Source organism: Galeopterus variegatus, unplaced genomic scaffold, assembly GCF_000696425.1.
Source record: "Galeopterus variegatus unplaced genomic scaffold, G_variegatus-3.0.2 Scaffold655, whole genome shotgun sequence".
In the NCBI taxonomy this organism is placed as follows: Eukaryota; Metazoa; Chordata; class Mammalia; order Dermoptera; family Cynocephalidae; genus Galeopterus; species Galeopterus variegatus.
This window is the reverse complement of record NW_007726766.1, coordinates 409,880-417,273: the sequence shown is the minus strand read 5'-3', so window position 1 is coordinate 417,273 and position 7,394 is coordinate 409,880.

Genomic DNA, 7,394 nt, shown 5'->3' with positions numbered 1-7,394 from the left:
ATAACAAATGACCACAACTTCGTGGCTGAAAACAACACAGATTTATTATATTACAGTTCTGGAGGTCAGGAGTCTAGTATGGGTCTCACTGAACTAAAACTGAGGTGTTAGCAAGCTGTGTTTTTTTTTCTGGAGGCACCTGTGGAGAGAATTGGTTTTGCTCCTTCAGGTTGTTGGCATAATTTGGTTCCCTTGCTGGCTGTTAGAAGGAGTGGCTCACAGCTACTAGAAGGTTTTTCTCCCATCCTTGCACATAGTCCCTTATAACTCAGAACCAGCCACAAGGTGTCAAATGCTCAAGCTTCCATGTCTTGGACCATGCTCAGGAAAGCTTCTCCACTTTCAATAACTCATGTGATCAGATTGGGCCCTCCTAGGTAATCCAGGGTAATCTCTCAAAATCTATACCCTCAATCACATCTGCAAAGTCCCCGAAAAGGAAAAACTATTTTTCTACTGACACCAAATATCTGTGGGTTTTCCCCACATCAACCCATCCTCTCATTCTCAACATATACAGACTGGGTGTCCTACAGTTTAACTTAATTCTGAAACTAACTGTCCAGAGTTAGTGCAGACACCACAAGCTAAGGGCTCAGTCCCACGAGTCTGCCCCAAATTCAGATGCCAGTTGCAATTCTGGTCCTCCCTTACTTCTTACCGACCATACTGGGGATTCCCACAACTCCTTTCTTAGGTTCGATAATTTTCTAGAAAGACTAACAAAATTCCGAGAAATATTTATTTACACTTGCCAGTTTACCATAAAGGGTACAATTTAGGAAAAGCCAAATGAAAGAGATGCATAGTGAAAGGGATGGGGGGAGGGGGCGCGTGGAATTTCCATGCCCTCCGCAGGTGCACCGCCTCCCAGAAGCTCTTCCAACACAGTAGTTTAGAGTTTTTATGGGGGTTCTACTAGATCAGCAAATTGATTAAATCATTGGCCATTGGTGATTGAACTCAATCTCAAACTCCTCTTTTCTCTCTGGAGGTCAGGGGGTGGTGCTGAAAGTTTCAATCCTCTAATCACATGGTTGGTTGTCTGGTAACCAGCCCTGATTCTCAAAGGGTCACCTCATTAGCATAAACTCATGTATGGTTGAATGTGGCTTATTATGTATGACAAAAGATGCTCCTCTTACCCCTATCACTCGGGAAATCCCAAGGGCTTTAGAAGCTCTCATGCCAGGAACCAGGGTCAGAGACCAAATATATATTTTCTATTATGTTACTGTCCTTTTTTGCCATGTAAGATAACATATTTACAGGTTTCAGAGATTAAGGCATAGACATTTTGGAGATCCATTATTCTGTCTGCCACAGCTGTTAAAATGAATCTTTTCTCTTAGTGTTTACGCTATCTCAGCCTTGTGATACTCAAAATTCTCCAGGCTCCCTTACTCTTGTCAAGCTAGGGCTCGGTCTGGAGCTCGCAGACCCCTCAAGCCAGTTCACAGACTGGGTCACAAATCCTTCACACACCAAGCTGGGTTCCCAGACCCCTCACACGCAGGTCTATGAGCTAGGTAACTGGCAAACAGGTCGTTGGAAGCCGTAGGTTGGAGAGCATGGCCATGCAAGTTGGACGCCTGAGGCAGTTACCAGCCAAGCCCCAGCACCACGCATGTGCACTAACTCCACCCCCCACAATTTGCTTACAAAGAATGCACTGCACCACCCCCAACCGTGCCTAAGGTGAGGGGACCTGATTAAATTATTCTATTTTCCCAACAACTCTGAAGAAAGAAAAGAAATAGGACATGCAGAGGACTTCTCCCAGGAACAGAAGCAGTCTCTACATTGGTTCATTTAGTCAACAAATTTTTGAATATGGACCATATGTCATGTTCAGTTTTGGGAACCATGGACATAGTAAGGAAACAAACCAGAAAAATCTCTGCCTTTATGGAATTTCTATTTTAGTGTAATGAAAATGATACACAAATAAATAATTACAACAAGTGGTGTAAGAGGCAGCTTCTAACAAGGTTCCCAGTGACTTCTTCTGGTTCCTTCCCCAGTTGAGCCATGAGATAAACAGTTCTGGCCACCATCTTTCTTGCAGTCTAGTGAGACACTCTGAGTCACAAGATCTAGCTAAGCTATACCCAAGCTCCTGACTCACAAAAATTAAAAGATACCAATGTGATAGTTTGAAAGCCACTAAGCACTGGAGTATTTGTTACACAGCAATAGCTAACTAATACATATGTCATGTCAGATGGTGAAGAGTGTTAATAGAAAAATCAGGCAAGGAAGGAGAACAAAAATTCCCAGAGCAAAGTTGGGCTGCATTTTGGAAAAGGGTCATTTGAGAAGATTACATGTAATATCATAACAAATACATGACTCAAAAAAGGCTCTAGGCAGCTATAAATTCTGAGTTGGATGGGGTTTTCTGGCTTCTACTAGCAAAATCAGCAGGCTTGGAACTGTTATACACAGTGAGTTTCAAAGACACAACCTAAATTCTTTCACTGTACTTTATTACTCTCCCTGCATGACACTACTCAGCTTCTGTTATCACAGCTGCTACTAGAAATTCCCTGAGTTTTATTAGCAGAGCGGTTTTTTGCTGCAGTATTATATAACATACCTTGGATATCTGCCTTCATTTATATAGATTAAGAATTCCATATGGATTCAGTTTTCAAGGAGGGGGTTCACCGAAGGAAGGTCTTCTCTTCAAAATGCAAATGACAGGGTCTAGAGATGCTTTAAATTCAAGCATATTTAATAAACAATGGGGCTAGGAAAATAAGCACACCAGTGGAAAGAGAAGCAGATCCTGCTCATGACATCTAGTGTTGTTTGAATATGCAAATTGGTCTCTACAGCAAAGTGTGTTTTGATTTTCCTGAATCTGATTGTCCAATCATGATAAATCCCTCTGATTATTATTTTTTTTGTTTTGTTTTTGCAAGTTAGAATTTAATATTCTATACAGTAGCAGTGGGCCTGAGAATATTGGTGGATGTAACTCCTGGTCATGGTTGAGACAGAAACTTAAGCGAGTGTAACAATTTATAAGATCAAATAAAAGCTTCTGAATAATAATAATAATAAAAACATCTTTTCTCTATTTCCCAACTCTCTTAAGTCATTTAGTGCTTCCACCAAAATGCAATGCCAGCGGCTGTATTGAAAAGGCCTAATAGTGGCACATAAATTCTCTCTCCTTTTACAACGGAAGTTTCAGAAACTGGCAAAGGATTAATTGACCTCTCCATGCCTCTGCAGTCCATATTTAAAACAAACAGTAACACACACATACACAAAAGGCTTTTTGTAAAGCTGTTTTTACTGCTGTAGACACTGGCTTCCCCTTAGGAGACACCACTCTGTGATGCCTCCCTTTGCTCAACCAGGGTGGAACAGATGTTGCCCTGAGTGTCCCTCAAGTCTCCCCACCCCATGTCTCTGCTGCCCCTGTTAGCTGTTAGTGCCTCACAGGAGACCCAGCAGTTCTTCCATGTATAGTTGTGCCAGTTGTGCACTGCACAAGGTCACTGGCCTAGGAAATAACTTGGGCTTATATCCAGCTCATGTTACATTTGCTAAGCTAAGCAGTCTGCAAAGAGGAAGGGGTGCCTTTATCTAATCCTCCCCAAAGGCCTCATATGGGCCTTCAGTGGCTCTGACACCAGGAGTTTGGTGACGTCTAGACCAGTGGATCCGTCCTGGTCACTGAGCCCCAGCACCTGGCACAATCCTTGCCATATAATGAACATTCAATAAATACGTGCTCATTAATTACTAAATGGATTACTTAATTAATTGGAAGAAGTAGTTAAACAGAAAAGAGGAAGCCTCTGAATTTTTCACAGTAAATTAGAGAAAGCTTGACCACAGCCAGTATGACCAACCCGAATTCCTTTTCTTTACTCATCTATTTATTTATTTTTTATTTCATTTTTATTAATATATTTTACCCAGAAGACACCACTTTCAGAGTAATAAATGATGCACAGAAGTGACAAAAATAAAGGAAGGGGAGATGAAGCTGGTGTGAATTTCTATTTTCTGCTGTCCCTGCTCCCAGATGCAATTAGTGGTGCTGCTCATCCGTGGTACTTTTTGCAGAAATCATCAATAGACTACCTGAACCAAGGTGTGGTCAAGCAGAGGGGCAGTGCTGGTTCCAGTAATTGGGCATGTTTGCTAAGTAAGACTGTAGATTTTAACAACCTAGACCAGGAGCCAGAAAACTTTATCTGTAAAGGGCCAGACAGTAAATATTTTAGACTTTGTGGGCCACATGTGGGCATGTGATGTAACTGCTCAACTCTGCCATTGCAGCACCAAAGCAACCACAGACAGTGCATCAAGGGGTAGGTGTGATGGTTCTAATCAATTTTATTTATGTACAATAAAATTGGAATTTCGTATAATTTGTATGTATCATGGAATAATATTCTAAGAAATTTGTTTTCAACAATTAAAAAATGCAAAAACCATTCTTAGATTGCAGGCCATACGCGAACAGGCTGCAGGCTGGCTTTGCCCCACGGGCCGTGGTTTGCTGATCCCTGGTTTACTGACCCCTGGTTTAGATGGTGCTTACCTGGTGCCAGCCAGTGTTCCAGGTACCTACTCACTTACAACTCACACCAGCCCTATGAGATGGGGATTATTAGTATTCCCATTTTGCAGAAACAGAGAGGTTATGTAACTAGCTCAAGTTCACATGCCAAGTTAGTGGAAGAGCTAGAATTCAAATCTAATCAGTCTGGCCCCAGAGCCCTTGCATATAAGCACTGTGATACCCTAGCCTTGTACAAAAGTGGTCTCTTCTCTTGCAGCCCTTAGGAGTTATAGATACTATAGTCATTTGATTTTTTTTTTAAAATATTCATTCATTCACAAAAACTTTCCTTTAAGCATGGGGTATACAGAGACACTGCAGCACCATCCCTGACTCTGAGAACAGTCTAGTAAGCAAGATTGATGTGTGGAAGCAATATGGAACATACTTCCAACACCCTCCATCTGGATTTTTCCAGACTTTTTAGAAAAAGAAGAGCGGAAAGCACTCCCCAGATAGATGAGGTACCACAAAGCCTACTTGCAGCCAACTTGCAGTCTGTATTGTATTAGTCAGCTTTTGCTGCAGTAACAAGTAGCCCCCAGATCTGTGTGGCATACAGTAACAATGATTTGTTACTAGAACTCTAGTTTGGAGCTTGGCTGCATCAGCTCTGCTCCAGCTGCAGGTCAGGTTGGATCTGTTCCTCTTGGGTCTGATTCTCAACCCAGAATGAAAGAGTGGGCACCACTTGGGACATACTCACCTTATGGCAAATTGGCAGCACTCCAAGAGGGTGAGCAGAAATGGATGAACTCTCAAAGACAGCTCCATCGGCTGTGGTTAGAGGCACTACAAAACCACATGGCATGGAAGCTGTATGGGCTGAATGCTGGTGTTCCCCCAAAATTCATATGTTACAACTTAAACACCAGTGTAGTAGTTTCAGGAGGGGGAGTACTTTAGGAGATGATTAAGTATAAACATGGAGCTTTCACAAATGGGATGAGTGCCCTTATAAAAGAGGCTCCAGAATGCTGCTTTCTTCCTTCCACAAGTGAGAACACAGCTAGAAGGTGCCATCAGTGAACCAGAAAGCAGGCCATCCCCAGACATCTAATCTGCTCTTCCTTGATTGTGGACCTCTCAGCCTCCACAACTGTGAGAAATAAATGTCTGTTGTCTTTAAACTACCCCGTTTATGGTATTTTGTCATAGCAGCCCAAACTGACTAAGACACTCCCCCCAAAAATATGTCCTAATCCCCAGAACCTGTGAATATTACCTTACATGGCAAAAGATGTGTTTAAGGATATTGAAGAGTTTATCTTGGGTTATCCAAGTTGGCCCAAAATGCAATAACATGGATCCTTGCAAGAGAGAGGCAGAGGGAGTTTAAAGACAGACACAAAGAGGAGAAGATGACATGAGGACAGAGCAGAGAGAAACACAGCCACAAGCCAAGGAATGCCAACAGCAGTCAGAAGTTGGAAGAGGCAAAGAATGAATTCTCCTCTAGAGCCTCAGAGGGAGCGCAGCCCTCCTGGCACCTCAGCTTCAGACTCTGGCCTCCAGCACTGTGGGAGATAAATCACTATTGTTTTAAGCTACCCAGTATGTGGTCATTTGTGACAGCAACCACAGGAAACTAAAGCAATAGCTTCATCTTAGCGGAGGGGTGGGGAGTCTGAGGAGCTGGGAATAGTAATTCCATCTGCCAGCACCATTATCTTCATTCATGGAACAGTGTTACCTACTAGGCGGTACTTGCCATTTGGAATTAGACAGACCTCCGTCAGCATGACAGACTTCCAGGTTATGGTAACCTAGAGATGAGTCTCAACAAGACCTCTATCTGCAGAAGGGCAGATGTCCTGTCATAGCCTGATGGCTGCTTGTCATGCAAGCTTCCCTGCCCCCAGACATCCCCCTCCCACTTCACTCTAAGTCCCTGTCTCTTCATACCAAGATGGACATTATAAACCTGACTGGTCTCCTCAGGAGTCTGGGTGGTTCCAGGCAGGAAAGGGACCCGAGGCCTCATCGTTCACCCTCTGCAACGCTCAGTGTGTGCTCTCTGGGAAGCGCTGTGGGCCCCTTCACAGGGAGATGCTCTGTGTCAGCACAGCACTGTGGTTTCTCACTGGGAAAGCAGCACAAGCGCCAGCAGGGATGCAGATTGCCTTTCTGCTGAAGCTTTAAAAGTTGCCGAAGCTTCGTCCTCACTCACTGAATGGGAGATGTAGCTAGAACTTCTCAGAGGGTGTCTGGAAGAATCTCAACTGCTGACTCAAAATATTGCAAACCTAGTTGCTCGGTTAGGGAAAATTTACCTCCCATGTTCCCAGGCATTGCTATATCCCGATTTTCGACTGGCTCTTGCTTCTCTGAGCAGAAAGGTTCTGACCCGAGACCAGTGTATTTGTTCCCTAGGGCTGCCATTATGGGTGCCCTTAATAGGTGGCTTATAACAACAGAAATTTATTCTCTCACACCTCTGGAGGCCAGAAGTCTTACAGGAAGGTGTCAGCAGGGCCGCACTCCTGAAAGTTCTGAGAAACTGTCCCATGCATCTGCCCCTGCTTCTGGTGATCGCTGGCGATCCTCAGCATTTCTTGGCTTCTATCTGCAACACTCCACCATCTGCTCCCATTGTCACATCCTCCTCTGCTCTGTGGCTGTCTCCGTGTCCTCTCCTCTTCTTATAAGAACCCTAGTCACTAGATATATAGCCTACCCTAATCTGGTATGACCTCAATTAATCACATCCGCAAAGACCCTATTTCCAAATAAGGTCACTTTGTGAGATTCTGGGTGGACAAGAATTCTGGGAGACACTAGTCAACCCACTGCAACTGGCAATAGG